At 45.9% G+C, this 9,773-nt stretch overlaps 1 long non-coding RNA gene across 1 annotated transcript; it reads right to left on the reverse strand.

Annotated features, from left to right (window-relative positions):
- Nucleotides 1-3,920: 3,920 nt before the first annotated feature.
- Nucleotides 3,921-4,964, reverse strand: LOC124706012. Its single transcript, XR_007004214.1, has 3 exons — nt 4,850-4,964; nt 4,565-4,757; nt 3,921-4,375 (listed from the first exon to the last, which is right to left on the reverse strand). It is a non-coding gene; the product is annotated as an uncharacterized LOC124706012 (long non-coding RNA).
- Between the last annotated feature and the right edge of the window lie 4,809 nt (nt 4,965-9,773).

Here is a 9,773-nt window from a genome sequence, read left to right on the forward strand (position 1 = left end):
CAGATTGATTAGTGATACAAAGCTCATGATCACATAAAGATCACATGGGAGAGAGAGAGATGAACCACATAGCTACCGGTAGAGCCCTCAGCCTCGGGGGAGAAATACTCCCTCCTCATCATGGGAGACAACAACGGCGATGAAGATGGCGATGGTGTCGATGGAGATGACTCCGGGGGCAATTCCCCGTCCCGGCGGCGTACCGGAGCAGAGATTCTATCCCCCGAAACTTGTCTTCGGGATGGCGGCGGCTACGGAACTCTTCGTGGAATATCGTCGGGTCTTTTAGGGTTTTCGCGACGGACAGAATATATAGGCGAAAGGGCGGAGTCGGAGGAGCCAGGGGGTGGCCTCCCCACCTGGTGGCGCGGCCAGGGAGGGGCCCACGCCCAGGTGTGGTGTGGGGCCCCCTTGGCCCCCTCCGGCACATCTCTGGCTCTCTGGGTCCGTCTCGGTAAAATAGAAGGTTTGGCTTTTGTTTCGCCAATTCTGAGAATATTTCCTGTGTAGGATTTCTGAAACCAAAAACAGCAGAAAACAGGAACTGGCGCTTCGGCATCTTGTTAATAGGTTAGTACCGGAAAATGCATCAAAACGATATAAAGTATGAATAAAACATGTAGGTATTGTCATAAAACTAGCATGGAACATAAGAAATTATAGATACGTTGGAGACGTATCAGGCAGCTCCACGCCTGATCTTCATTCTCCTTCTTTTTTTAAACCAGGAGAGCCCCGAAGGGCCTGGAAGCTTTATATTAAAACACAAACAGTGGCGGAAACAATAATACGGAGGACCCCATAAGAAAAGGAAAACAATACATAGGTCCCCATTTTATGTGGAGAAGACCCTTCTGAAAGATTTGAGAAGCAATCAGGTCCCTCCCTGTCTCCGCTGCCGAGCTGAAGGTCAGATGCACCACCGTCGAGCACCACCGCGGGGACGAAACCACTTGCTTCAATGTCGATGTTGGACGCGGTCGCTGATCCAGAAGAAGGCCTCCGATGGAGGTTGAAAAGATGTCGGAGCTCACCGGGTTTGATAGACGGCACACAGCCATCAAGATGATGCCCGCCAATGCCGCTTCCAAGCTTCGGAAGTCCCCAACGCCAGATTCCTTGCTAGCTCCGTCGGTGTGAAGCGACCCGCACTCCAGCACATCACTCCTGCCACAGGTGGGTGAAGGTGGGCGGAGGTGGTCGGAGACGCAAGGAGACCTTCAGCGGAAGGGGAAAGTCCAATACTCCCCTGAGCACCCTGGCCGCGCCTTGTGCTCACTGTCACCCTCTTTCTCTCCCTCGCCGCCACGGCCGGCCAAGAGAAACAGGGGGAACAATGGGCGCCAAAGCTGACCCGAGTACCCAATTGAACGAGCAGATATTCCGAGCCGCATATGCTACCCCACCTGCAACCGGCTTCCACCAAGGAAGCGTCATGCAGGGAGCCATGCTGCGACCTCCAGCGTGCTGAGGAGTAGCTCGGCGTAATTTGGCCGCATGTGGTGACATAGTTGCCGCCGTCTTCATCTTCCTCATCGCCTCCACGGCTGGCCAGGTCGATGTTGAGGATGTCGAGGATGCAACAGTGCATCCAAAAGCGCTTATTACAAAGGGCCTTCGCGAGCGAATCAGCCACTGTCCACCCCCACCCCAGGGGCTTCACAGGTACGCTGTTCAACCGCTCCCAAGTGCCACGCCAAAGCACCTCGAGGACAAGACCTTTCTTCTCCCCTGAATCACCTCCGCCAAAACTCACCATTCCCGACTCCACACCACCATGGCCGGCCAGCGGGAGAAGGGCGATTATAGCAGCGATGAAATACAGGGGAGGGAACTGACCTTGGGCTTATTAAAGGAGATTCGTGGAGGAGAGGAAGGCGCCGCCGTCTCCGACCGCCGGAGCACCACGCCGCGCCGCCACCGCCTCAAACCGCACCAGATCTTGCCCAGAAGAACCAGCGCTCCACTCCAACACCTCGGCATCCCGCCAAAACTCCTAGATCTACAGCTAAATCCTACTCCGGTGCGTCCCCCTCCCCGTCTCCGGCCGGCAAAGCCGCCGAAGAAGGGTCGGGTTCGGCCCGGGCTTCGTCAGTCAACGGGCAGGTGCAAGGGGAGGGGGAGAGAGGTTGGAGAGGGTAGCTCTTGTCCCCTCATTCTCCTTCTCGGCGTTTGCATTCTGGATACTTCCACGCGCAAGAGGTAGCAATGTAGAATCAGTCACAGATAAATTAGTGGCGTATTTCCTCTCAAAACTTTAAATGCTACTTTATCTAGATTATTCCATCGTTTCTGTTTATAACAAGATATAATTTTCTTATTTGATTCAGGTAAACATGGCTATAAATGTATGTGTTCTATCTTAGGCATGATTTAGATATTGAGCCATTCTACTAAAATACTTACATTATAATTTGTTGTTGCTACATACAAGTAAAATTAGTTTTGTTGACAAATGAGATAGATCTTCAAACAATACTCATTATATGTATGTAACTATGCTTATGCGTCCTAAGTTCATATCTTTATTGTATTTTGCTAAACAACCAACACATGTATGGAAGAGATTGCATGAACCTCGTTGATTAGCCCACACACTCTTAGGTTGCGTGTGGTACTTTACGATCCAATAATCTATGTCCGCATGTACAATACGAATGCAAAAATAAAATCCAAAAAATGTTCCAAAACCATGAAGTATATTCTACACGACAAAATATGAAAAATAAAATAATAGATGATGATGTAAGATATGCAATGTTATATAATTTAGTCAATGTTTAGTCTTATGATTGATTTACTAGATGCTATGATCCTTAGCCAGTTTCAAATTTGGACCACTGTTTCCGGTTATGTGATGATATTGCATGTAGTTGAGCAAAATAGCCCATAAATAGCAAAAAGCTTGTGATGGTACTGCATGTAGTTGAGCAAACCAGCCCATAAACTAGTAAAGAGCTGGTGATATTGTGATCTAAAGAGAGTGTTGCCTCCGGAAATATGACGAGGTACCAAATTTTATTGATGGTCATGTGTTAGGCAAAGTGGTCTAATAAGTCTGAGGTTTTTCCTTAAAAAATAATAAATATAAAAGTTTGTTAAGATCAGAAAAGCAATACAGTTAGCTACCCATATTTACCTCGCGCTGTCCGGGCCACACAAATGTTGCATAGGCTGACGGAAAAATAAATATTCAAATTTATACTTTCATCAAAAAATCACCAGATATTCACAAGCATAGTAATGTATATGTTTGTTGAACTGTGAGATTCTTCATAAAATAATTCAAAATAATACGAGCTTGAAAAGATAAGAAGCTTGGTTGTGTCTCTACTATTTTGACTTTGCTTATTTTTGTACATTATGTATACATATCTACTCTATTTTCAAATCATCTTCTAATGGTAGTGAACATTGAAGTATGCATGCTTGATTTTTTTGAGAATTTTTAGGATACAACGAATTTTGAAATATTGTTTCGTAATGACGCGGCTGCCATGTCGCGCCGTCTACAGCGTTTGCGCAGCCGAGTCGCACCTCATATGCTGCTGGATCCCCTGCTCAGTCCACTGCTACTCTGGTGCTCCCCCCTCTAAATTTTTTTAGGCAGGTCAAACACAACAACGGTGGTGATCTTTCCGTACTTGTTTGTAAGCGGGCACATAATCGTAATTTCAGTATAGGTCCACCGTCCGTACATCCGTACAGGTCCGCATGGTCCGTATTGTGTTGTACCTTATTTTTGTACGTATCTACGGTTTGTTCAAAACAAGGCATGCACGACGTGGAGCGGTATTTAGGCGGATGAGATAATTAACTTGTTATGTGATTTCTTTTTTTTCTTACATGAGTACATATGCCGTACCAATACAAATTGGTACTAGCAGAAAACTCGTGCGTTGCTACGACTTCACGTTAAATTACTTGTTGTATATTTTCGGTAACTATGAGCGCAATCACCCAAATTTTGTTGTTGCATCTAGTAGCATAACATATTACATATAGGAAAATTGCTTGTGCGATTGCTACGGATTTTGTGTTTGATTCTCATAAGACCTTAGCTCTGAGGCATTGCTGCTATGGCTTTGACCATTTTCCTGCTCAACGGCGACACAATGCCGGCCTTCCCTCCCCTTCTTTAAGTTCCCCATTGTGCGTCGTCTTGCTGAAAAATCCATCGGCCTAGACCTCACGCTGCCTAGTTCGGGATCGTCGGCATGGACAACGCTCTATCCTTGACTGAGGACAGCAGTGGCCTGCACCTTGTGTCACCCTAGATCTTGATCCCGATGGCATTCAACCTGCCCCACCAAGCTCGAGTCCCTGATGCACCGCGCCGTGTTCCGACTCTACCTTTGGAAGACGGTTTCATCACCTGCAACATTTTAGTCAGCAAAATCAGTTACAAAACAAATATTGAACACACTCTGGATCCAGATTGTAAGCTAGCTAGCCTGATTAATCCATCAATTATATTGTGCTCCTTTATTTAGCTAGCTGGATAGCAAATTTGATGTGTAAGATTACCCAAAGCAACACACGTAGCAGTAAAGCATAAGCTGACCTTATTGATCTGGTACTCCTGTAGGAAGCTAGCAAGATGCGCTAATTAATCCGTGGTGTAGCTTACTCGTAGCAACATTGTGTTTGAACGGCTGAACCTGTTTTGGAGGCGTGGCAAGCCGGCTGGGAAACGTCGTGTCGGCGCAGCGCATGGCTGATCTTGAAGGAGACAACGATCAGTCTTCCGCCCAAGCCTGCCGATAGGAGTCGTCCGCTAATCAAATTTGCTCCTGATGCATACGGCCATTGAGATGTAGCTTGATCAAACAGGCAAAGATCGACTAACCTGTCGTATGTGTGTTCTAACATCTGCTCTTGCGCACGGCGGACTACAGGTTACTGGCGACGGTGAGGCGGAACGGAACGCATACACACTGACGCGGCAGGCAATGGAAAGATGGGAACGCACACGGCCACCCACGGTCGGCCTCCCAGATCGGCCTCCCAGACATTCATCTCCACAGCCGGGAGCCGGCCATCCGGTGTGCTCCCTCCTCGCCCGCGAGAACCCAAATGCCTCTCCGCGGCTCCGCCCCCGCGGCAAACGACGAGGCAGGAGACATCCTCCGCGGCTCCGCCCCCGCGGCCAACGGCGAGGTAGGAGACGGACCTCTCCTGTGCCACTTCACCAGATCGACATTGGAGCGCCGCCTGCGAAGACTGGATAGACGAGGGGAACGGGGGATTCTGGATAGGGTCCAGTCGTCCAGGTCGATCGATTCGCGAGTGGACGTACGACCATCTGTGGCAGTGCGGCTTGATTTACAGAAAACTAAGGGGCTAAACCGAAAAAGTGCACGACGTACGTACCAACGGATCACGATTTAATAGTAAAGAAGATATATGTGGTGGATATAGATTTTGGCGGACCCAACACACATGAAAAAAAAACCAACTATGACCCTTCAACTTTGTTTAGGGGGAGCACCGGAGCAGGCCTCCTGCTCAGTCACAGCTGCGCCCGGGCGGCAACTTCGTGTCTGACCGATGGTGCTCGCGCATCGTACGCCACAGCCGCGTAGCGGCGACGGACCCGAACCGGACCACACGCTCATGCTACACAATTGATGCGCAGCAGCGTATCTATACGCCATCCGCTCCGCTTCAACAGAGTAGACCGAAAGGTCTTCCGCGTCTCCCAGGCGGCGGCGGCGGAAAAAAAAATTCCTGCTCCAATCTCCGGCATCTGCGTTGGGCCCCTCTCCTTCCGCTTGCCGCTCCAGCGGTAGGAGGGAGGGGGACCCCGTTTTTTGCATGGTACTTAGGGCTAGGAGTTCTCTGGCATGGCGCGCCGTTGGGGTGGTGGGAGCAGCGCTCGGGCAAATAAATCCGCCTCAACACTTCTCCCACACCGACGCTGTTCTTCATAGCGGCGTCTCGGAGTTGGTGGCACTGTGTGCTTGCCGATCTTTCAGATCGGTGGCTTTAGGGTTCATGGATGCTGTCGGCGAGGCGGCGGCGACAACTGCATCAGATGGTTTTTTCCACCTGCTCTGTCCCCGTTGCTGCGGCGTTGTCTCCGGCGCCAAGGTGGAGCAGAGTGGATTCATCCAGGAGTACGTGCAGATGGTGGTCTGCACTGGTGACAGCTCGGAAGATGGTGCACCTTGTGGTGGGTTCGTGGTTGAAGGCCGATGGTTCCGGTTCCCTACTCCGACATCGTCGTGCGTGGGTGCCGGCGCCGAGTTCGATGGCGTGTCCGAGGGACATGCCGCCACGGTCCGATTCTTTCAACGGCAATGGTTTGTCCTATGGCAAACTATATTGGAGGTCCAAAAAGCTGATGATCAGCGATGGAGCCGCGTCGAGCTCAGGTGAAGAGGTGATCTGTCCATTTTTTTCTTGGCGGCTGCTACGGTGGTGCCAAAGAAGCTGGATAGGTGTTGGTTTGTCACATAGGTTTATCCTATCTTTCCAGATCTGTAAGATCGTTGTATACGTACTTTGTATCTCATCTTTTATTTATCAGTGAGAATCGTATTACCATGAAAAAAAAAAGCGTATCTATACGCCGGGGCCTGACAACGAGCCACCCCCAGTGAACGCATGCGTGTGCGTGTGGGAGAGCCGTTTGCCTGCTCTGTTCAGTATCAGACGATGACAGATTGACAGGAGACATCACATTGCCGGCCACAAAGTCCACTAACCTCCGTATAAATTTGCGCTCTTTCCGTGCGTGGCCGTGGAGAAATTAACGTGCGCGCGGTAGATTGCGTTTTGTGCGGAACGCGTCGGTACGCATTTTTCACGTCGAACCTGCTTGCTTGTCTGATTGTCTCGTTCAGCACGTTGCGTGACTAAATTAGGATGGCAATGGGCGATCGAGGAAGGCGCATCCACTACAGTACTCACACAGCGGCTACATACATGTAGACCAGCAAAATCTTTCGATCTGCCACCGCGGTAGTTGCATTATGTGCTCCCCGCAAAACAAAAAAAGTTGCACTATGTGCGACGGATGGGAGACCATCACGTGGAAAAAAGACGGCAATCTTGTTTTCCTTTTGTTCTTTTTCTCTTGCACGTGGAAGAAGTAGCATCAGTCTCATAGAAATTAGTGGTGAATTTCCTTTCAAAACTAAAAATGCTACTCTCTCTGGTCCTTTTTAATTAACTCGGATTTAGTATAACTTTATACTAAATCCGAGTCAATTAAAAGAAACCGGAGTGAGTGCAATACTTTTTCTAGAGTATTCCATCTTTTGTGTATTTTAACAAGATATTTAGATAAACGTGACTATAAATGTAAGTGTTGTATCCTACACATGATTTAGATATTGGGCCATTCTACTAGAATACTAAGTTATACAAACATGCTAGAATATTTCATTATAATTTTATGTTGTTAACTAAGAAAAAATAATTTGATGAGAAATAGACCTCTACATAGTATTATGTATGTATGTACCTACGAATACGAGTTCTCGGTAAATATCATTACTGTATTTTGCTCTACAGACAACGCGTCTATGCAAAAGATTGCATGAAAACCTTATTGATTATCCCACACACTCTTAGGTTGCGTGAGTGTAATTATGCATGACAAGGATACAAAAGAAAAGTCCAAATAATGTTCCTTATGCTGAAATATAATTAGAAACAAAACACAAAAAATAGAATAATAGTTATGATGTAAGACATGCAATCCTATTTAATTTAGTCAATGTTTAGTCTCATAATTGATCCACTATACGACAATTAAATCCATCAAAGTTTTCTAGGTGATAAAACGTACCATAATCATTAAAGCATCAAATGCAAAAAGCTTCTCGCGGCGTATGTTGCGTGTTTACTCTCTTTGTTGTGTTATTTCAAATTACTACATTACATATACATTGTTTAAACCATAAGAGGTGCACTATAAAGACATGTTTTTTGTATGGTAAGTCATAACTTTACAACACCGGGTCAGACTAAACAGTCTAAATTGAATGTTTTGCATGATTTATTTTCTTTGCCTCCACACTCTTGTGATTTCTAGCTGGATTTTGATCTCTGACTTCAAGAATTGACTGTGATTTGCTAATTATCATCGGCAACCACTTAAAAGATATCTACAAATAGGAAGAGGCAGGAAAATGCAGAACTGGTACTTCATCAATGACAACCTCGTCCCATAAAAAGTCAATATCAATCTATATATGCTTGGTTTTCTGGTGTGGTATAGTGTTTGCAATTATGCACATTAGGTACACATTATTGATGTATAAAATAGTTTATTTTGACATCGGGACATGAAGAACCCGCAAAATATGTCGAATCCAACATTTCTCTGCAACATGTGGGAAAAGCGATTTGTATTCCTATTCGACACTAGATCGTGGAAAGGTAAATGTCTCCTAGAGGACTAATAGATGAGATTGTCATGATACAAGATTTAGAGACTTTTTTTTTCGAAATGGACAAGATTTAGAGACTTAATGTGTATCTTCTCATGTTAGGAACTTCCCCAATCAACATCAAAACAAGCAACGAGAGAATGATATGAGATGGAGCATTGTGCATGACATTATCAATTGTGCCTTTGATGTACCAAATGATTCACTTGACAAGACTAAAATAAGCAGATTTGTGGGTATGCATAAAAAGATATGCATGTTATCTGACATATGAGAGATCATGTCGAGTGATAGGTAGGTAATGCAAAGCACAAATGAGACTACGATATTGGGTAGGATTATCTAAGGGTTTGACACCATGTAGAGAATGTTTAGATCCGAAACGGGTAGGGGTTTGGCAATATTATAATTGCCCATGGCAATGCAGTGGATAATGTCCAGTGCATATGGCACTGAGAAAGAAGAAGGCTGGAGGTAGATTGTGTGACATATATGCCTAGAAAATGTGAAAGGGGTCCAATATCGGTCATGGAAAATTCTAGTTCTAAAGATGTGATGATTTGGCTAAGGAAGTGACAGAGCAATAGCATCATGATTATGTCATCAACATATAACAAAAAATAGGCATATGCGTGGGAAAGATTTGAAGATAAATAGCGAGGCACCACACTTTGATGCTATAGAACCCAAAGAGGTAAAACTTTGAAACTGGGCACCGGGAGCTTTTCTAAACCATTCAAATACTTTTGTAACATGGAACGTGAGAGGGAGCATGTCTACAACCCTAAGGGTCGTGGACTATAGGCCATTTCAGCTAGGTTGTCAAGTAAAAAAGTGTTTCGTATCTACTTGATGAATGGATCAAGAGGAGGCATCAGTAGAGAGGACAACCCCAATGGTGCAGGACTCCACAACCGGTTAAGGCATTTTGTAGTCGATGCCATGCTCCTGAGAGAAACCTCCTATGACCCATCAAACATTGTAATGTGTGAAGTGCCATCGCGAAAATCCCATATACAGCTAACAATGTTGGCAGCAGAAGTCCAGGAGGAAGACAAGACCCCACAACTCGTTCTCAATCAAAGCATCATATCCGAGTTGCTCATGGCACCTGATCTGCTCAATTCTGGTGTTTAAGTGCTGCAAGGTAGGCAAGGTGGTGGAGATATCGTTGGCGAATTGAGGAGCAAGTTAGCCTTAAAGTTGCTTTTAAAACTATTAGTCAGAATATCGTGTGCAAGATTCAAAAATATTATCGTTTTTTTTTCTTGAGATCCACAAATATTATCGTTAGTTAGTTTAAAAAGGGATCTTGATCTGGAATCTCAGATTGAAAGTAATGCCTTTTTGAAATTTTAGAACAGTTTTGCA

Source organism: Lolium rigidum, chromosome 4, assembly GCF_022539505.1.
Source record: "Lolium rigidum isolate FL_2022 chromosome 4, APGP_CSIRO_Lrig_0.1, whole genome shotgun sequence".
NCBI classification, from domain to species: Eukaryota; Viridiplantae; Streptophyta; class Magnoliopsida; order Poales; family Poaceae; genus Lolium; species Lolium rigidum.